This window comes from Amblyomma americanum, chromosome 2 (assembly GCF_052857255.1).
Source record: "Amblyomma americanum isolate KBUSLIRL-KWMA chromosome 2, ASM5285725v1, whole genome shotgun sequence".
Classification (NCBI taxonomy): domain Eukaryota; kingdom Metazoa; phylum Arthropoda; class Arachnida; order Ixodida; family Ixodidae; genus Amblyomma; species Amblyomma americanum.
In genome coordinates, this window is record NC_135498.1 from 148,060,439 (window position 1) to 148,080,795 (window position 20,357).

The 20,357-nt window shown below is 48.2% G+C and overlaps 1 protein-coding gene and 1 pseudogene across 4 annotated transcripts in view; one reads left to right on the forward strand and one right to left on the reverse strand.

Moving 5' to 3' along the window:
* The window catches only part of LOC144121887 (uncharacterized), a 182,157-nt gene extending 162,128 nt beyond the window's left edge, over window positions 1-20,029 (reverse strand). Inside the window, exons 1-2 of one of the 4 annotated variants that reach the window (XR_013312724.1) lie at window positions 19,704-20,029; window positions 17,132-17,259 (exon numbers count right to left, since the gene is read on the reverse strand). The gene's annotated coding sequence lies outside the window, so the exon portion shown is untranslated. Of the gene's footprint in view, window positions 1-11,287; window positions 11,382-17,131; window positions 17,260-19,703 lie in introns of those variants that run through there. The other 3 variants (XM_077655310.1, XM_077655309.1, XM_077655311.1) reach the window with 3 other exon arrangements.
* On the forward strand, window positions 9,088-11,276 carry LOC144121886 (uncharacterized; annotated as a pseudogene).
* Window positions 20,030-20,357: the final 328 nt, after the last annotated feature.

Sequence of the window (20,357 nt, forward strand, 5' to 3'; positions counted from 1 at the left end):
CGGGCCTTCGAAGCAGGACAGCTGCAAGAAAACCTTTGCTTTTCGATCACCACAAAGCCGCTCATCTACTGTTCGCACAATCACATAAGGATTGGACTGTGGAGGATTGGGGCCAGGTGATGTTCACAGATGAGAGCACATTTACCACAAAGCGTAATGAAAGACTGAAGGTGTGGCGTCAAGACAATCATCGGTAAGCCTTTGTATCCCTGCGTTCTTGAATTCCTATCCTGTTTATAAAGAAGTGGTCATGAATTCGTTCATTTAGTGCTAGTGTGGTAAGAGAAGTATCAAAATGTAACGAATATAACCCACTGACAATTGTTACATGAGAGTGTGATTGCCAAGTGCTTAGAGGGCATAATATTGCCATATGCATTTTGCGAACTGCGTCGGTGGCATGGGTGTTGCTCCTTCGTAGAAAGTCAAGCAAGAAGATTTGTGTTTGTGCGTGTGCGTGGACTACTTGCGAGCGAACGGTTTGTTGTCCTATGTTGCACCCATGACAATACATATAATTTCAGTGTGTTCAAGTCATTACCATGTTCAGCGGTTACCTTGGCTACTTTTCGGTTTCTGCACACCATGAATTAACGGCTCAATGTGCATTCTGAGCGAATAAATATAAACCATATTACAGTCGCACCGCGGTCCCTGTTTTAGTGCTAGGTGCCTACTTAAAAAAATATACAAGTGGGTTTAGTTACACCAGCGATTCTTCTAAGCACGTTATACCATTTTGAAGCATGCAGCACAAACTAACTTCTTTTTTAATTTTATGCAGCTTTGATCCCATCTGCTTCAAGCTAACAAGCCTCAGCGGGCACTGCTCCGTGAATGTGTGGGGAGCCATCACAGCCGATGGCTTGGGCCCCCTTATATGGCTAGATCAACGGTTCACCGCAGCAGAATACTGTAATGTAATCGAGCAGGTTCTCCTGCCCTATGCTTTGGATGGACCATTCAAAGATGGGCTGTTTTATTATCAGCATGACCTTTCTCCAATTCATACTTCACGCTCCGTGGAAAGCTTGCTAGAGAACCTTGCCATCCGTAAACTTCCGTGGCCAGCAAACGGAGCAGACATAAATCTAATTGAAAATGTCTGGGGAATTATGAAATCAAGCTTGTCCCGACTGAAGCTCCATAAAATGAACAAAGACTCCCTTTGGGCGGCTGTTCATGCCGAGTAGGACAGGCTTCGCGGCACTGAACTAGGCACAGAACTGTTGGCCTCTATGCCAAGGTGCATGGAATCTGTCATTCTTGCCGAAGGAAAGTTTACCAAACACTAATTAATGCATATGTTTTTGTCGAGCAGCTCTGTTTTGTGATAGGTTCAGGATTTGTGCCAGCTTGAGCTTTTTTTTGAGGCATTCATTTCTTTCTTAAACCAATAAATGTGCTATGGCCTGGAAAACATTTACGCTTGAGTTCTTACAAGCACACAGTCATCGTGACAGCATTAAAGCATGCCGTATTTTACTTTCCAGCATAGCAGCAAGCAAAGCTTATCGTCCGCTGGTTGTGTCCGAACTCAAACACACACGGTGCGATAGCACCGGCCGGCACAAGATTCTAGCGCTATGGTGCGGACTGAAAGCGCCGATCTGCCTAGCGACAGCCAAGCATATCAGAGTTGGACACGAATCCTCGGGCCAGCGGGCCAATGCTAGGCTGCACTGATTGTACGGAAAGCCACGCTTTCCGCTGTTCGCGTTCCTTTCCATTGTGATCCCAGGTGAAAATCTTCAGCTGGAAATTCAATTGGGAGTAACTGGTTTCAACTGGCAGCAACTGGTCCCAGTTGGAAACCAACTGGTGCCTGTTGGACACCGACTGGTCCCAGTTGGAAGCTAACTGGTTCCACTTGGAAACCCAGTTGGACCCCAATGGTCCCAGTTGGAGATCAAGTGGGAGGCAAATGGTCAGGTTTTCCACCAACTGGGAAACATCAATTCCCAGTCAAGAGCCAGTAGGAACTGGGGACTAACTGGGAAGTAAGTGGTTCCATTTGTCGGTCAAGTGGGAAGCAAAAATTCCCAATGCACCAATTCGGAAATCGCAGCGCCGCGAAAAAACCTAGCGGGCGCGCGACGCATATGGGAAAAGTGAGCGAGCGCCGACCGACCGGCTATCTTTCCTGTCTCCTGCGTTTGCATAGCTGTGGTGTGTGTGTGTGCGTACTTCGTTTGTGTTGGCCAACGTAGAAAACTCGTCTGCCAACTGATGTAGGGGCACAGGGGGGAAAAAAACAACATGGCGTTCCAGTAAAACGTGTTCGTATCTTGCACTCCGGAGTCGGACTTATTACTGCTTGTGGTGGCTCCGGCACGCCAACAAGTGGACTACAAGTGGCGACGAGGATGGGATGAAGACGGAATGAACGTACGACACCCACCAAGGCAAGCCGACGACTCTACGTGAGACGCAAGAACCGGCGCGACAAGTAGGTGGCATGGCGCAAGCACTTGGCGCTCAGCCATTGTTCGCGGCACCTCCGCAGTTCGATTCGAATGCGGAAACATGGACAAACTACTCCGAGCGGCTAGGGAAGACTGTGAACAAGGTACTGGAAATCTTTCGAGAAAATGGTATCCAGTTGCGGAAAGACAAGTGTGTGTTCGGAGCACAGGAAGTGACCTACCTGGGACACAAAATTGACCGACACGGCTTGCATCCGGCGGAAAAGAAACTGGACACTATCGTGAGAGCACCAGCGCCCAGAAATGTCCAAGAACTCAGATCCTTCCTGGGCCTGATCACCTATTACCGCAGTTTTCTGCCCAACATGTCAAGTCTCCTTGCACCTCTGTACCGGTTGCTACAGAAAGAGAGCAAATGGAAGTGGGCATCTGAAGAGAAGAGAGCATTTGAAGCTGTGAAGAACTCTCTGATTAACTCTAATATGCTCGTGCACTTTGACCCCACGAAGGAACTAGTGCTAGAATGTGATGCCTCACCAGAGGGAATTGGTGCAGTGCTATCTCATGTGATCGATGGCATTGAAAGGCCAATAGCGTTCAGGTCCCGCACCCTCACAAAGACAGAGAAGAACTATTCTCAGTTGGAAAGGGAAGCCCTGGCTCTGGTGTTTGCAGTGGTAAAGTTCCGTGACTACTTGTTGTGTAGGGAGTTCACGTTGAAGACTGATCACGAACCACTGATTGGACTCTTCAAGGAAAATGGACCAATTCCTACTACTGCAGCATCACGCATTCAAAGGTGGGCAATTACCCTTGGTGCCTACAAATACACCATAAAGTATAAGCCCGGATCCCGCAACCAAAATGCAGACGCACTGAGTCGACTACCTGTGCCAGCCAGTGAGACAACTGCAGATGCAAGACCCTGACCAACAAGACAGTGCACTAGTAGCCAGCATCATGGACACGGCACCGGTCTCAAGGAAGCAACTCGAAGACGTTGCTGGGAAGGACCAACTCATGCAATGCCTTCATGAATACATAATGGGAGGATGGCCTAAGAAACTCCCACAGTCTAACCATGACCAAGTACTGCCATTCTGGAGACGTAGGAATTTCCTCACTGCAGATGGACAACTCATCTTCACGGGAGACTGACTAGCAATCCCTGAGGCAGCTAGAAGAGCATTCCTGTTGGAACTGCATGCAGCACATTCCGGACTCAGTACCACAAAAGCTTTGGCAAGGAAACTTGTGTGGTGGCCAGGAATTGATCAAAACATAGAACAGCTCCTGCGGAATTGCCCTATCTGCCAACAGACGGCATCAATGCCACCCTCCGAGAAGGCAGCGGCATGGCCCGCAACAACCCAGCCGTGGACACGTGTTCACATAGACTATGCTGGTCCAATTGAAAACAAGATGGTGTTGTTGTGGACAGCTATTCAGGCTGGATCGAAGCAGTCGCAACAAATAGTGCAATGACTACAGCAGCCATTGAGATCTTAAGGAGCATATTGCACGATTTGGTCTGCCCAAATGTCTGGTGTCTGATAATGGCAGTGCCTTCGTCAGTGCCGAATTCCAAGAATTCATCACGAAGAATGCCATACGGCACATCCGTACAGCGCCCTTCCACCCTCAATCTAATGGGCTTGCAGAAAGAGCGGTGAGGGCAGTCAAAGACGGTCTCAAGAGACTCACACGTGGAACACTCTCAGCTCGCTTAAACCGGTGGCTGCATGACCACAGACGCACACCATCCGGAAGTAGGGACAAATCCCCAGCTGGACGCCTGGACCTGCTTCTGCAGAAACCACAAGAGCCGAACGTTGAAAGGCACACGCTAACAAAAGGGAAATGGGTCCGTGGCCAGACTGTCTTGTTCCGCAACTTCGGTCTTGGCCAGCGTTGGATGAAGGGTACAGTTCAACGTGTCTTGGGAAACAGGATGCTCAAGCTCAACACAGCCGGAGGACCCGTTACCCGACATTTCGACCAGGTTCGTCGTTGTGATAACGGTAGCCCTACTGAGCAGAGTGAATGGTGGGACCTACATGAACAACAGTCAAGTTCAGCACCAACCCCTGCAGCCGAAGGTCAACCCGGACGGCCCACTCGTATCCGGCGACCGCCAAACCGACTGAACTTGTGATGTGAGAGTCAGTGGTGTGATTCTCAAACCAAGTGTGGGGGAGTGTTGGCCGACGTAGAAAACTCGTCTGGCAACTGATGTAGGGGCACAGGGGGGAAAAAAACAACATGGCGTTCCAGTAAAACGTGTTCGTATCTTGCTCTCCGGAGCCGGACTTATTACTGCTTGTGGTGGCTCCGGCACGCCAACAAGTGGACAACAGTTTGGTTTGAGATTTCGTGTATTTTTTGGTGGTGGGCGGTTGCAGGTGCGCTATATTAAGTGTTACGTGCCTGTTGGTCACTTAGTGACCGCAGCCACTACTGCACGCGATGTCGTCGAAGTGCCGAGGCGGCGGTCAGACTTGTTGTGTGCCTGGTTGCGACAACAACACGCTGAGAGATAAGAGTGTTTCATTTCATGCGTTCCCTGCAAATGAAAAAGAAAAAAAGGAGTGGGTGAGAAGAATCAACCGCCAGGGAAGTGCTGGTCGCTTCTCTTTGTGGCAACCTTCTAAGCACCACCGGATATGCGGAGCCCACTTCAACGCAAGTGGACACCGTGGTTATATGGACCGGCTGCCAACAATTTTCCCCCATAAAGTCATCAATCAACTATCTCCTTCTTTTAATACCGGTAAATATATATATTCAGACGGTTATTGCATATTACCATAACTTCCAAATCCTTTCCAGCTGCGAAATGCAAGAAGACGAGCTCCAAAACTGCCTCTGCCAGCCCAGTGCTCCTTCTGAACGAGTTGGAGATCGGCTGCGTAGTAGACGTGCCCCAATGCGATCAAAGTAAGCGACGCTTTAACTGTGCCATCTTTTTTCTGATGCTTCGGCTTTGTGTGTACGCATTTTCATGAAAGCGTTTTGTACGCAGAGAGTGACGCAGTTTCCAAGGAGCCCACCCAGCTGACCTTCGGTGCAACGGCTTCGCCTCGCACGGAAACGGAAGGTTAGTGGTGGTTAAAAATTGTCGCTTTCTTCATTCCAATATGAAAACTTATTTTTCGCTTTTAACGGACCCCTATCGCGCCCACTGATACCGGGGTCCACGGGTGTTGTGGCAACCGGTATATTAATAGCGAGCGGCTTCTTCATCCAGTGAAAACTGACAAAACTTTTTCCCGCAAAGCCAGTTTTCCGCGAGCTTTTGCAGCTAGCCATGGGACGTCTGCATGATAGGTTGCATGTTAGGAGTGGCAGAACCTCATGTGTTCTGTGACATAAATGTCATCAGTGATTTCTACCGTGCATATGTTACTACTTCAGCGAGTTTTATGATAAACGCGGCACCTCTTCCACAAGTGCACGCATTGTGAAACTTACCCATTTCATTTCTTTTTCCTCGACATTATTCCCTCCACCCCAGCTTGGAGAAATGTCACAGAAGTCAGGCTATCCAAATGTAGTGCAAATTTGGCGGACCTGCTGGGTGCATGAAACCTAGTATTTATGTATTTTGGTTCACTACAAATACGGTCATGCAGCATGATTGGCGATTCCACACCAGTATGCTGGTAGCACAAGCTGCAACGTCGTCGAACTGCATGCTCAGGAGGGGAAACAAACAGCTCATGAGGTTTAGAAGTATAACTGGATAGTATTGATCTGGGCTTGCTGGTTGGTAAGCTGCTTGCACAGGTGGATCAGTGGAGTGAGAGTTGGGCTGTATGGCTTCGTCATCCTGGTTCTTTGTTGTCTGTATATCAATGTAAGCCGAGAGCAAAGGTTCAGAACACCCATTGTGGGCTGAAGTGACTATTTCAAAACCTGAAATCTGCATTAAAGCAGGGCCTAACTGTTCGCAAATCATTAAACAGTTCATTCTTTTTTTAGGTGCCGACCACTCATACTCCATGGGGCCTCCAGACGCAGCATCTGCTGCCACACTAAGAAAAGTCGCCCACCTTCTCGAACACTGCGAAAAACTCGAGCATGAAAATAGCTTGCTCCGCAAAGACAAATCTGACCTCCAGAAAGAGGTCGAGAATCTGAAGTCTCAGTTGCACGATGTGAAAGTTGAGGCACTAAAAGAAAAACTAAAACTAAAAGATTGTGTCTCCAAAGTTCACGATTTCGTTTCAGATGAGAAACGACTCGTGTTTTATACGGGCTTCAACTCCTTCAAAAAATTTGATGCGTCCGTTGAACATGTTGAATGCATGTACCAGGAACTGAAAACGGGTGCTGGCAGGCCACCAGCACTGACAATGAAAGAACAGCTTATTGCAGTGCTTTGCAGGCTCAGAGTTGGCTTGCTAGAGCAGGATTTGGCATATCGCCTGAAAGTGTCTGTGGCGACCGTGAGTGCTATGTACTCATTTTGGGTTAATTTTTTGTATGAAATGCTAATCCAAGTACCAATGTGGCCATCACGTAACACAGTGGGCCTGTTCATGCCAGACAATTTTAAAGAATTGTACCCATCTACACGCATTGTACTGGACTGCACAGAAATTTTATCGAGAACCCGTCTGACTACAAAACACAAAGCGACACTTTCAGCTCGTATAAAGCACAGAACACCGCAAAAGGGCTCATTGGCATCACTCCAAACGGCTTCGTTTCTTTCGTGTCTAATCTTGCTCCTGGAAGACTTTCTGATCGAGAAATCACAAGACACAGTGGCCTGTATGAGTTGCTCGAGGAAGTGGACAGTGTAATGGCGGATAGAGGATTCCTCATTGAAGATGACCTCCGTCAGCTTGGAATCAAATTAAACATGCCACCCATGTTGAATGGCCGCATGCAGTTGTCACTGGCAGATGAGTTAGCAACACGGCAGATAGCCAGTTTGCGAATCCATGTTGAGCGTGTCATCAGGGAAGTTAAAAACTTCAGGATACTCCGTGCTGTCTTTCCTAATGTTATGGCAGAGAAGCTGAACAAGATATGGAAAATTTGTTGTTATCTCAATAATTTCATGCATGAGCCCATTCTAAACCGATGAGCGATGGTGGCGTTTTTAATGTTTTGTATGTTGTGCATGGTCTACTGCAACGCAGGGGTGCTCAAACTTTTTCTTTCTCAGTTGAAGAAAGACCAACTTTATTTGGCTAAAATGCAGTCGGGTTCTAACAAGTTTCATTTATGTTTTGGAGCTTCGGTCACAGAGCCTGTCTTGGAAAGATTTGCTTTATGGGGGTTTAACGTCCTAAAGCGACTGAGGCTATGAGGGACCCCGTAGAGAAGGGCTCAAGAGATTTCGACCACCTGGGGTTCTTTAACATGCACTGACATTGCACAGTACATGGGCCTTTAGAATTTTGCCTCCATCGAAATTCGACCGCTGCGGCTGAGACTTCAACAGGTGCTGGCCGACATATTTAAAAGGGGTACGCAACCTGCACAGCACCTGAACAAATACTTAAATTCAGTTATGACTGGCTGTATAGTAAGGTAGCAGTAAGCAGCTACAGCATTAGTCCCAAAATACTTGGCTAAGGCGGATGAAGACATGCATAAACATAAGTGCTTGGGGAATCTAGGAAGTGCTCCAAGAAACCAGAGAGTTCCACAAAACGCAGTTTGAGAATCCCTGCTGCAGTGCAAGGCACTGAACTTGCGTTAAAGTACACTACTTCATGCACAGCAGACTAGAGCAGCATTTCTTGCTCTGCTGAAGTCTGAAGTCACTGTACAGGCTACATAGGGCTGCAATGTCTTATTTCTGTGCCAGTGTTGTGCAAATGATTTGAGCATAGAATATGGCAGTACTATATCCGAGTCATGACTTGAAACCAAATCACCAGTCTCATTGCTGAACTACACAGACAAGATGGAAAGTTGATGTTTGTATATTGTCTTTTCTAACACAGATTGTCTTTCCTAACTTTTTGGAATGAAATCTGTAAATTGAATTTCACTTTGTCATTTTTACATGTGTTAGTGACGTGCTCCTATTTTTCAAAAAATTGTGATATGTATATGTATTGTATATTTGTATATGTGTGTACTGTATATGTAAAAAATTTGTATATGTATGCGAGTATTTCATGCCAATGAAATTTGAGAGCTTTATTACCAACTCTTATGTAATGTCCTGCATGGAACCCTTGAGAACGAACTTATATGAATCAATGCTATCGCACTCAATATCAGCTGCAGTACTCTAGATGTGGCAGGTTTGAGCTTGGTCGTCAAAAGCAGTGCGAGCCCAGTGCTGCTCGGAACTTGTGCATTAACCCCTCAGAGCAGAGTTCAATGTATGCTGAATGTGCACTTTGGGCACTCTCTATGACTAAATATTGATTTACTGTAAAGCATAAGCCTTCGTTTGTTCACTCCACGTATGTTACAAGTCGTATTGAGTGAAAGAGTACTTACACTACGGAGAACACACTTGTCATTTTGCAAAGATTTTGCTTGCAACTTTCAATGTGGTTTCCTTACAGAGACCTATGTGAGGTCACTATCATCAAGTATAGTAAATGTTGAAGTATGTAGCTGCCCAGGTTCCTGGGACTAAGAGTGCATTATGTATGTGTTCAATAACAGGGCAGCAAGACGTGTGGTGCTTGACATTTACTTTTTACACACCGATTAGTTGCTAGTTGCACACACATTTAAATAGGTGGTGGCAACACATGCACATGGTCATAATGATATTGTAACATGCTTTGTGTAGACGACGAAGAAGAGGAGATCAGAAGCGTAGAGGAAAAGGAAGCTGGTCGGTCTGATCGGTTTGAGCTCTGCCCCCGTCGCTAAATCTCTTAAATAAACACACCAGACTCACTCAGTGCCTGCTGAGTACGTAACAGTTGTGGTGGACGTTGCTGGGTACCACCACGGATTCCCCTGTTCCTCGACGCAGCCGCAGAGTTGTCGGATTGCCACCACTTCCACTGGACATGCCTCAGGACGGTGGCGCCGAGCAAGCAGCACCCGCGGCGGGCCACTGGCAGCATCACCACGAACTGCGCACCTTTGCTGGAAGGTCCGATGAAGACGTCGACGAGTGGTTGACTAATTACGAGCGGGTGAGTCGCTATAACGGCTGGGATGCCACTGTGAGGCTAGCCAACGTCGTATTCTTTTTGGAAGCGACAGCGCTGATTTGGTTTCATAACCATGAAGACTCTCTTACCACGTGGGAACGTTTTACAGAAGAGATAAAGAAATGTTTTGGTGACGGCTCTGCAAAAAGAAACGCGCCGAACAGACGTTGCTTCAACGGGCCCAATTACCTGGTGAGACTTGCACCATGTACATTGAAGAAATCGTAAAGTTGTGCAGGCTAGTGAATCCGCGAATGTCTGAAGAAGATAAGGTCGGACATTTATTTAAAGGGATTGCTGAAGATGTATACAACTTCCTTATTAGCAAAGACAGCTTGAAGTCGACGGCCGACGTCATCAAGCATTGCAGAGCGTTCGAGGCTTTGAAGCTTCGTCGTATTGTGCCGAAATTTGGGCGCCTGGCGAATGTCACCTCCATCACCAGCGTTGACGTCGCTGCTCCAGTGTCAATGGCTGACATGATTCGCCAAATTGTGCGCGAGGAACTCCTCCGGTATAAAGACCCTGTGCACCGGGATGACGCCCAGCAAGATGGTTGCGCATTGCAGGCAGAGCCCGCAACACCGTCTACTTCTTGGGTTCCAGCTGGTGTTTCGCAGAACTTCGCCGATCGGAGACCCCGCGAGGTACAGTCTGCCTACCAGTCTGTGGGAAGACGGTGTGCCTACACAGGCGACTTGGCGCGACAACCAACGTTCTGACCACGCTTGGCAAGCATCATACGTTGATCGCTGGCGCCCGCCACCCATGTGTTACCGCTGTGGCATGACCGGACATATATCCCGATACTGCCGCCGACGAGGCCCGATGCAGCCAGACCATCGCCTGCGGCCGAACACTTCCCTCAACCCCGATGCGGACGTTCAGCACCCGACGCCAACATCCTCTTGGGGTAGCTACCGTGCGGCATTGCTGCGAAACACCTCGCCTGCCTCCGACCGCAGCCTGACACCACCAACTTCACGTCGACGACGCTCACCATCTCCTCGACGCCGCTCGCCTCCTCCGGGAAACTAGACGGTGCGGCCGATGGAGGTGAGGCCGCCGGCGAGTCGATATCATCAATCCCTCTTCCCGTGTTTATGTTAGAGAACAAACTTGAAGTGCTTATCGATAGAATTCGAACTATGGCGTTAGTAGATACCAGTGCGAGAGTATCTATAATGAGTTTGAACTTCAAGAATAGTTTGGGTCGAAAAGTAATGTTTGGTTGGGATCAGGCTGTGGTGTTTCGGGGTGTTGGGGGTGAAACATTAGTTCCCCTTGGTGTCTGTTCTGCGAACGTAATTATCGGTGGTCAAGTGTTCAGGACTGAATTTGCTGTGCTGTCACGTTCCACACATGACGTTATACTTGGAATTGACTTTTTGCAGCAGTGCGGTGCCACATTAGACTGTCGTACTGGAGGGATTTCATTGGACGCAACTCTGATGTCGGCTCTTGTGGAAAGCTCCTCTCTTGAATTCGGAGCGTTCTCTGTGTCAGAGGACACAGTTGTACCGGCGATGTCTGCCGGATTTGTGCCGGTTATTTCATCGAAAATTTTGTGTGATGTCTTTGATGCCGTGGTGCAACCCACTGCACTGATGTGTGCTAAGAAGAGTGTCCTCGTGCCCCGTTGTGTAGTCCGCGTAACTAGTGGCGGCCACACCACGCTGTGGACAGTGAACTATTCGGAAGAGCCCGCCGTGTTACCTCGTGGCATGAAGCTTGCCCATTTCGAGGAAGGCTTGTCGGTTTCCGTTGCGGCGCTCAGTGATCACGCTTTTGAAGAACCGGGACACCCCTGTGAAGAGTCCAAAGTTCAGGCCATGATTAATAAGTCCCTTTCCACGACCGAGCGTCGCATTTTGGTGGAACTGCTTTCGAAGCATGTCACAGTGTTCGATTTTTCCAGAGACCCTCCAGTACCCATTCCCCGTTCCCGCATTCATCATGTGATCGATACTGGATCCACACCTCCAATACGACAAAGGCCTTACCGCGTATCACCAACCGAACGCGAGATAATAGACCAACAAGTTCATGACATGACAAACCGAGGAGTTATCCAGGAATCTTCAAGCCCTTGGGCGGCCCCAGTGATCCTCATGAGAAAGAAAGATATGTGGCGGTTCTGTGTAGACTATCGTCGCCTAAATGCCATCACAAAAAAAAGATGTGTATCCGCTCCCACGCATAGACGATGCCATCGATTGTCTACACTCTGCATTATATTTTTCCTCGGTTGATTTAAGGTCAGGGTAATGGCAAATACCAATGCACCCGAACGGCAAATAAAAGACTGCATTTATCAAACCTGACGGACTGTATGAATTTAATGTCATGCCTTTTGGACTATACAATGCACCTGCCACATTTGAAAGATTTATGGACACTATTTTGCGTGGTCTGAAGTGGCAGATTTGTTTGTGTTATTTGGATGATGTCGTGATCTTTGGGAAGACATTTAGCGAACATAACAGCCGCCTCGCTATCGTCCTCGACTGCACTGAAAGAGCGGGCCTGGTCCTTAACTCTAAGAAGTGTCACTTTGGTGAACGTCAAATAATTGTCCTCGGTCACTTGGTTGATAAGGACGGTGTCCGGCCGGATCCCCATAGAGTTGAGGCTGTCACCAACTTCACAGCGCCGCAATCAGTCAAGGAACTTCGCAGTGTTTTAGGGCTGTGCTCGTATTTTCGCCGTTTTGTTCCACGGTTTGCCGACGTCGCCTTCCCACTCACGTGCCTCCTACAAAAAGACATGCCATTCCAGTGGACCCCTGACTGTGAGTCTGCATTCCGCCATCTGAAATTTCTCCTGACGTCGGGACCCATTCTGCGCCATTTTTGCCCGTCTGCTCCCATCGAAGTTCACACCGACGCCAGTGGTGTCGGAGTTGGCGGTGTGCTCATCCAGCGCCACGGCGGCGATCAGCATGTGATAGCTTATGCCAGTAGGTCGTTGAGCAAGTCGGAACGAAACTACACAGTTACCGAACAAGAGTGTCTCGCGGTAGTTTTTGCTGTGCAACGCTTTCGTTCCTACCTGTACAGCAATGCTTTTACCATCATCACCGACCATCATTCGCTCTGTTGGCTCGTGAATCTCCGTGACCCATGTGGCCGACTTGCCCGCTGGGCTTTGCGGCTACAAGAGTTCAACTTCACTGTCGTGTACAAAAGTGGTCGTCAACACGCCGATGCTGACTGTCTGTCGTGCTTGCCGCTTCCAACGACTGCTTGCGATGGCGACAACTTCGACGACTACCTCGCTTCTGTCTCACCCACGTTTCCTGATGCTAACCAGTTCAAGACTGAACAGCGCAAGGACACGACGTTAACAGCACTCTTCGACGCCGCCGGCCATTTCCCTGCTGCCTGTTTCTGTATTCTCGCTGGTTTACTTTACAAGAAGAATTTCACGCCCGGCGGTGCACGGTTCCTTCTCGTCGTGCCGGAAAGCCTTCGCATCCCTGTTCTTCAACTGATGCACGACGATGCCACATCAGGCCACTTGGGAGTTGTCCGGACCCTTCACCGCACACAAAAACGTTTTTACTGGCCCAAAATGCGTCAAACGATTCAACAATACGTAGCCAGCTGTGTCCAGTGCCAGCGTTTCAAGATCCCTGCATCGTGTTCGCCAGGCCCGCTGCACCCTGTCACACCTCCGACCACTCCATTTGAGCAAGTGGGCATCGACCTGTTAGGCCCTTTTCCTCGGTCTGCGAATGGCAACCGCTGGGCGATCGTGTGTGTTGATCACCTAACCCGATACTGTGAGACAGCAGCTATACCGTCTGCCACTGCTTCCGATGTGTCTAATTTTCTCCTGCACTTTCTCATTCTCCGTCATGGACCTCCTCGCGTTCTCATCAGTGATCGTGGACGCCAGTTTACTGCGGATGTTGTCGAAGCACTTCTTCGTCGCTGCGAATGCAATTTTCGTCACTCGACACCGTATCACCCAAAAACGAACGGCCCTGTCGAACGCACAAACCGCACGCTCACCACTATGCTGGCCATGTACATCGATTCTGACCATAAGAACTGGGATGATGTCCTTCCTTTTGGTATGTATGCCTACAACACTGCACGGCATGAAACAACTGGCTACAGCCCCTTTTACCTCCTGTATGCTCGCGTTCCCCGCCGCTGCATCGACACCATCCTTCCTTTCTCTATCTACGATGAGCCTTCCATCGCCACTACACTCTGCCGAGCTGAAGAAGCACGTCGAATTGCCCGCCTCCGCCTTTTGGACTCTCAGTAGCGCTCTAAACACCGCTACGACATTCGCCACCAGCCTATCTCCTATGACCCTGGCGATCGAGTGTGGTTGTGGACGCCGCTCCGGAAGCGCGGTTTGTGTCAGAAGCTCCTGTCCCACTACACTGGCCCTTTTGTTGTGCTTGAGCGCATCAGTGATTTGAACTACGTCGTCTCACGCCTTACTGACAGCGGCCGATGCTCACGAAAGACCCATGTGGTGCACATTGCTCGGCTCAAACGCTTCAGCCCTCGGGACACTGCTTAGCTCGCCGTGGGAGGCTTCGTCTGCGGAGGGGGAAGTGTAACGTGCTTTGCGTAGACGACGAAAGAGAGGAGATCAGAAGCGTAGAGGAAAAGGAAAAAAGGAAGCTGGTCAGTCTGATCGGTTTGAGCTCTGCGCCCCATTGCTAAATCTCTTAAATAAACACCCCAGACTCACTCAGTGCCTGCTGAGTACGTAAAAATATTACACAGAAAAACACTTTCTTCATTTCTTCATAGAGACTAATGCCATACAAGATATTTAAAAACCAAATACATGTAAGTATGAACACATGCCAAAGCATCCAAGCAAGTACATGAGTCCAAGCATCTTTGTCCTGCAGAGCAATGTAACTGAAATAAGTCACTGAAATTCACACACAAGCACAGTGCTCTTGGTAGTTCTTGTAACATTCCAGAAGACATGGTAGCATTTTGGAAATCCAAAGCGAGCTGTCAAAAGTGATCCTCTGAAAAGTGCAGTCTGTGCCATTATCAACCACAAAATCACACCAGGAGAGTCCAGTCAAAGCTATTTGCCCCTGGACATGGTAAAAGTACTTGTGCATTGGTTTAAGAACTCCATTCTTCAGGTAGGATGCCGTATTCACAGCATTTTCTAATTCATCACCCCGTTCCTTGGCAGCTGAGAGGGTCTTAACTTCAAGGAGACCAAAGTCTCCTCCCTCCTCTACAACACGGTCAGGCGTTGCAGCAAGAACAGGGACACCAGGGTTGACACACAACCCACAACAGTAACTCCTAACTGGCACTGTTCTCTTCCCTATGTAACGCTGCACGGCTGCATCTTCATTCCTTAAACCATCAGCCATGTATTTGGTCTGCATCTGGCTAGACCCGAACAGCCTCTTGAAAAACTTCTCGTCAGCTGGCTTCTGCCGTAACACCACATCTCCGAAGTGTGAAGCAGTCAGGCGCTTGGATCTCTCGAAGTTCCATGTTGTAGAGCCGCTTTTCATCCTAGTCGCTTGCTCAAGGGCCCATGAGTCTTCTAAAGTAAGCTCACAGGAGCCGAACTTGTACCCAGCTGGCACATGCTCAACCCACAGGGATTGCACCGGTAACCTGATTGGCATCTGGCTAAGAGCCTCCTCGTGAAGTGTTCTTTTCACTGGTACGGGCAGAAAGTGGTTGTCCTCCAGCGTCTTGCATAGCATGGCGTTTGGAATATTTTTTTGTGTCTGATGCATTCTCTTAATATGGTCTTCTGTCACTCTCAGAGAAACTGTGGTTTCTTGAGTCAGATGCCTGCCAGCTTTCATTGGCATATGTTTCACAAAACGTAGTTGTGAGAACTCGCGTGTGTGCACGTTGGCCTTCTTAGCCCCAGTACCCCATGCTCTGGGTTTGTCTGTACACGACTGCGTGTCTCGCACGTAGGCTGCCCCAGAGCACTTCAGGTCTAGTACAAACCATAAAATTGCAACTACATGTTTACAAACACCTGCAGCTCCAGCCCGGCAGTTGCAGGTTCCTTCAACCACAGTTCCATTTGACGAGAGCACAGCAGCGGTGTTATATGATTTTGCCAAAGAGAACGATGCCTCCACGGTTGCTTTAACAAAAGAGGACCCGTCAGCCTTGCAAATAAGAAAATTTTGAACCTTCTCTGATTTAAACATCCTGTATCCGCTTACAGTATGTTTCTGAGCACCATGTGCATTCTGATGTGCCAAGGTTTCTTGCTCTGAGAACCCATCCGGCACGTCTTTTAACTGCTTTGTCCATGGTCCTTTCGGTAACCTTTCTTGAAGAGGAATTGCATTATGAATGGTTCGTAGTGGTACCTGCACCATGGGTATAAGCAAGTGTCAAAATTTTTTCCTTGGCACTCCACATATAAACAGAGCATGCAAGCATACACAGCTGATCATGGGACCACCAATGCGATCTTGAAATAAAAGAGTATTTATGCATTGTGTTTTGTTTAATTGTGGCAAGCATGCTTGAATAGCAACGCTGAACCCGTTTCGTTTACTACGCGCGGCAGTGAAGAATGTTGCACATGGACGGGCTCGGTAAACATCTAGCTAACTTAAAACTCTGAGGCCGCCCTAGTGCAAAGTACTGGCGCGTCCATGTTTTTCAGGTTAGTCAAAACATCCGCCCCAGTTTTTTTTTTTCGACCGCATTCGTGTTACTTGTAGCCACCGAGGCACGTTCATATTTTGGATGCGTCTATCTACACTCCATGGTAGTAAGACATGGAGACCACGACCGAGATGGTATGAGCTGTCAAACTCGTTGAATATGGCACAAACAGCAACTGCTATCTGTATCGAGATGCTATGCTCAGCTACACAGTGTGTAACAGTGCTAATACAAGAGCTTGGTTCTGCTTCGTACTTGCTGCGCGCTATTCGAACAACATTACAGACAAGAAAATGCGCTAGCACAAGCTAAGCGCCAACTCAACTACTTACTTCTTGCAAAGTGTACGTTATTAACGTATGCTCTGTCCGTTTCTTTCGACCATATACTTGTTTCAGAGTCGTCCGTAGAATAAATATAGATTAAATAGCACGCTGTAACCAAAAGACTGAATGGGCAGTGCTCGTTACGCAAGAGGGTGTCGCACTGTTGCAACAAACATGAATGTACTGTACGCTACGTACTACGCCTGCCGCCGGGACAGCCACACAAACTTGGAAGGTTCGCGACGGGCGACCAGTAAATAAATGCACTGCTAGCGCGTGCTCACCAGCAAAACACGCCTGCTAGCCGTAGGATGGCGCCCGTGCCTTCTGCAGCCTAGATATATAAAACGCTGACAACGGTGTTGCTATGCAACGCAAGCTGCGAGCGCGCGACACTGGCACATGTGTGCACTTCTCGTGCGCTCACGTGCGAAAATACTCGCTTCGCACTCGTAGCATCGGCTGCATAACCACAGAAAAGCTGTACGGCAATGTAAAGATCACTTGTGCGGCACAAATATGCAACAAAAGTATTACTAGCACTCCAAAAAACATTTTTTTTTTACCTGCTGTTGCGGGTCCATAGCGTACCACTGCTCCGGCGGATCCTGCCCGGCAACCTCGCTCACAATTCCCAGCCTGCTTTGCAATGGTCGCGTAGGGGGCGCGCGCAACTTTCCGAAATGGTCCATTGAGGGCCAACTGGGCAGGACTGGTCGCGGGTAAAAACCAAATGGGAAGTTTTTTTTACTGTATAGAAGGACCTCGAGAAGGAAATAAATGCTGCTTCAGCTCAGAACATCGCACAGTCATTAGGCGCAGAAGTGAACGTAATGCGAAGTTAGATGGAAGCTGGCTTATCGGCGAGCGTCATTCCGATCGCACTGTGTGTACTGCATGTGAAAGCACCCGTAGATGCTCTCCTAGCAAATAACACCACTTCCCTCAAAACAGTTATAGCATGGGTCGACACGCATATGCTGCGAACATATCGTGTTCCCCCGTTACTGTTTAATATCTTTTTTTGTTTCTATTAAGCCCGTTCTCTTTCTGTCTCAACCCAATGTTACATAGGCATTTCGGGCATGGTAACATTATATTTATTTATTTCTAATTGCCCAACCAGCCAAAACAAACTTCCATTTCGAAGACCGTGACTACCGTGACACGCCGTGACTTCTGCGGACCGGTTGTCATTCTCTACGCCGCTATCGCGTTGACATTCGTAACGTATTTTGTCAATAATAGCACAAACTATGCATGGCGATTACAGCTATGAGAAAAGTAATTTGTTACAATTTAAAAAGTATTAACTTATTTTTCGTCCTAGAGCAAACAGCGTACTAAGTATAAAAAGTTGCCGATACAAAACAAGGGTCAGTTTCACACACACCCTCCGTGCTAGGGTTATCATAGCCATGGCGGCAATGGTCCACGGATGGCGTGTGCAGTTTCTCATCGTGTTCCGCAGGAAAGTCCTCAACATAGAATTCATTTTTCGCATACTATTGTTGGCGAGATTGTTCAACAGTTCTTTCCTTGATGGAGCTGAAGGAAGACAGTTTGCTTCCTTTTGCTACTACTACTACTACTAGGCGAAGTGGACCCGTCACTACCAATTAGGACTACAAGCCGTTTTCGCCGGCTGGAATCCTGCCCTTGTCAGGTGCGTACTCAGTTCACTCATTTAAGTGCGTTTTATGCCGTTTTTGTGTTCATAATGAAAAAACTAACGCACCTAGCAGCACGTTATATTTTTACACTCACTCGTTTGGCTGTTTTGCCAAAGTCGCTGTTCATTGAAACAAAGGCTGGTGATGTATGCAACTGATCTCTACACAAGAATTGGGCATGCATTCAGATTGTGCGCCGAAGTGCATGTGGAAGCAAACTCCGCTCAGCACGATTGCGTCTTAATGCTGCAGAGAGCACCCCTGGACGCCTCATAGACTTGCGTGGGTCTAGACAACGTAAATTACTGGCCTCGTTTGTAGTTGCTGTGTGCTATTCTCTTGTTTGTCACCTATAAAAATGAAATATTATGTTTTGTTTTGCAGCAATCCTGACCTATTGGGCTTGGCAGAAGAGCATTAATGCCATCGCAGCTGTCTTAAAGCATGACGAACGGGCTCAGCGACAAGATTCAAGATTCAGTGAAGGCACAAAAGACAATAAACATTGACGCACTCAAATCTCATCTTCAGTGTTTTGGGCTCCCGTGACGGCCATGTATACTCGCTTACTCAAATGTATTTGAGCTTTGTATTTGAGAGTGCTTGGGCGTCAATCCCGACACTCCCGTAGAGACGTCTGTGACTGGGTCGCAGTAGGCCGCCGCCGCATCTGGGATTGCAACGGGTCCCAGTTGTAACTGGAAATTTGTTCCTTAAACCAGATGGACTGGGACCAGTTGGAAACCAGTTAGAAGTACAAGGTGGAAAAGAATACTGCACACCACGGCACTAGAAGAGCATGAATAACAGCAGGAGACGAAACAAGAATAAAACAAGGGTGCAACAAACAGGGAAGAGACAACCCAATTCATTCAGTTTGGACGTTTCGCGGGCTAGTTGGTTAGGAAACTTCATGAAGCGAACAGCGCGATTTGACACACACACACAAACACACACACACACAAAATGCCAAAGAAACACGAGACACAGCACTGAGTGGTTCTTCGTTATTCTGTGCGCGTATCCAATCGCGCTTTTCGCTTCATGATGCCAATTCATTCACCAGGTGCACCTCCCCACCCTTCCTATGGCTTCACCCAACACATAATGGGCACGAAACACGCACGTCGCCATCATGCACCGCAGTAGCTGACATTTACGCGAGTAGCATATTATTGATTCAACCTGTTTTTAGCATGTCCCTAGGGTGCTCAGCCCGACTTAACCGCTGCTTGTTGCGGCCCTGGCCCGTGTTCACAGACGCAACGCCACCAAACAGTACAGCAAAGGACGAAAACGACAAGTCCACCGGCACAAGGCCAAATGGAGCAAAACCAAAGCCGCAACGAACGTGCTGTGCGCGCATGCTAGCTGCAACTCGTACCGCTCCGTAGCTGTTTTGTCTGCGCTTGTAGTGCTCTTCTGACAACACAGGCGACATGGGCCAAAAATTGGAAAAAAAAAAAAAACAGTATGTGCTCACCTCACCACTCACGCGGTCGGCGTATTCGCCACAGTACGGCTAGAACTTCGGAACGGGAGTGAAGGTAGCTTACTGCAAGTCGATGTCCATGCTACGGGATTCGTTGCGCTTTGGGTGACGAACAATGTCCACCTCGAGCACAGGGCCATGATTGCACCTCGTCAGATGTGCAGCCAACACTGGACAATAAGAGAATGCTGACTAGTGCGCTGTGGGCAACTTCTTAAGAACTGTAACCTCATGAACAAACAATAAACTGCGTTACAATGTGTGAACAGCCCAATCGCGCAGCAACGAGCATCCCGCCACTGCCGCCATATGCAGCCCACGTGCTGGGTAAATACCATAAGCACTTGACACTCGATTCGTATGTTCATTAGCGCCGCCTGCCATTTACCATCATGTGCACAAAAAGCATAGCAAAACTGAAGGTGCTGCCTGCAAAAATATTTATTCAAAACTTTTAAATATTTACATCTTTGTTTCAGCTCCATAATAAACAATGACAAGGATCTGGTGGATAAAGACATTGTAACTGGAAGCTGATGCTAGATTTATGTGAGCGATACAACCTAGTTATTGTGATTAGAGAAACTAAGTGCGAGAGTCTAATCACGTGGGAATCCCGTAACAGGCAGACGACCATTAACTACT